Below are 1957 nucleotides of genomic sequence, written 5' to 3' on the forward strand. Positions count from 1 at the left end.
CAACCCCAGATTCCTTGGCCTTTGCTCATTTTCAATGAAGAACATATAAAATAACACATTTTTAGTGACTTCACACTGTACAGCCCCTACACATTTATATTACACATGTGGTTTTGGGGTGAACCTGTGGGGAATAAAAGTGTGGAGGTGCTGTGTCCCTTCACTCTTTTCTCATCCTACATGGCCTGCTGTTAGTGTGAGTGTGTGTGTGTGTGTGTGTGGTGTGTGAGGGTGGACAACATGGACATGCTGCTGACTGGCTACAGCTGCTAAAGGAGAACCCTACACTAGCCACTTATGATATTTTAAACGTCTGGTATTTTTACATAAATTGTTATGGCTGTACTGATTTAAAAAACAGTAATGTGGTGACACTGAGTAACAGAAACATGTACACCACACAAGGGTTAGGTGCTTTTAGTAAGTTAAATGATCTCACTCTATTGGCAGATAATTTAGCTTGTTTTAAGCATATTTCTTACCATAAGCAACATTATCTGCAAACATAATAAAATATATCATTTGACTTAGCAAGTTCACTTAAAACAAGTAAAGATATTTAAAATGACTTAAATGTTATAATAAGCTTAATAAGCCAAGATATAATTTTTTCAGCCTATATGGTCACTTTCAGTTCAACCATGCACCTATGTTAGTTCCTCTAAAGGTGCAGCTGGACAGTTTCTGAGGTTATGAAACTGGTATCTTTCAGGTATGTTAAAAAAGGTACCAAAGCTTTTCCAGTGGTTATGATCTGTTAGATGTCCTTTCTGGGGTCTCTCCAGGGGAACTTGTAAGGCTGTTGTGAGAAAACAAAAGCATTGTGCAGATTCATGGCAGCTGAAACACTCAACGCTTCTCCAGCCCTGGTTTACTGTGAAGGACCGTGGTGACACTGTAGAACTCGGGCAACCCGATCCGATCATATATCTGTCTGTGCAAGACGAGGGTGTAATTTATTTACAGCATGTGCATCTACTCAGCTTTTGGCGCCCAGTGCTTTCCTCACTGACTCGACGCTCGAAAAGCACTTTTATTCTTCACAGCTCAATGCTAGCTTTCACACTCTGACACCTGGCTCTCTGCTACCTGGCTTTCTGGGACTTCAGCTCCACCACAGAAGCTGTAGCATGTTTGCTTTCATGGCGAGCGAAGCTTAGGAAGAGGCCTGGATCGGGCCAGACAGCTGCCTCTCTGGAACTGAGGCTAGCTCTTGTGTGAGGAGTCTACAAAGGGAATATCTGTCTGTGTGAAATATGAGGGACAAAGCAGATCGGCTCTGTCTGCTGCTGCTTCTGTCTCTCCAGACAGCTTGTCAGTGTTTCTACCAGCCCTCAACTGATCACGGAGCAGAACACAAGCTTTTGTAAATTTTAAATCCATCGCGTCGTCTGTTATAACCTACTAAACTGGCAATGCAAAGCTGAAACTACACAGACGGAGAAGTGATTCCACTTTGGTGAGTACTGTGTTATACTTTCTGGAAAATAAAGATGTCAAACAGGTTCTTAGATGTGAAGCCATAGAATATCTACTTTCAGTTCCCCTAAGAATATTTCAGTACCTGGTTTTTTAGAGACACATTTTTGTAATGAGATGAATGAGTGAGAACCTCTTTAAAGTTTACAGAACCTCTTGACCAGTGCATTGCAGGGTTGGAAAGAGTACCAAAATTCCTGCTTGTGTAAGAGTACTGTTACTGCAGTGTTGATTCACTGGTGTACAAGTAAGAGTATTAAAGAGGAGCTATTATGCTTTTCGAGTTTTTCAGTTCTTTAGTGTGTTGTAGTTTTTGTGCATGAAAACTGTCTGCAAAGTTACAAAGCTTATAGTAAACACCAGAGTTAGAAACTCTCTCACAGAAACCGCTTTTCTCAGCTGCCTGAAACACCTCGTCCAGTGCTTTTCCTTTGTCACAAGATGATGCAATCTCGTAACACAATCGTTACTGGCCGTC

At 41.4% G+C, this 1957-nt stretch overlaps 1 protein-coding gene across 1 annotated transcript in view; it reads left to right on the forward strand.

The window, feature by feature from the left end:
* The first annotated feature begins 821 nt into the window (after positions 1 to 821).
* Positions 822 to 1957, forward strand: part of iqsec1a (IQ motif and Sec7 domain ArfGEF 1a) — a 91050-nt gene continuing 89914 nt past the window's right edge. Inside the window, exon 1 of the mRNA XM_036591652.1 lies at positions 822 to 1459. The gene's annotated coding sequence lies outside the window, so the exon portion shown is untranslated. The remainder of the gene's footprint in view (positions 1460 to 1957) is intronic.

This window comes from Colossoma macropomum, unplaced genomic scaffold (genome assembly GCF_904425465.1).
Source record: "Colossoma macropomum unplaced genomic scaffold, Colossoma_macropomum, whole genome shotgun sequence".
Lineage (NCBI taxonomy): Eukaryota > Metazoa > Chordata > Actinopteri > Characiformes > Serrasalmidae > Colossoma > Colossoma macropomum.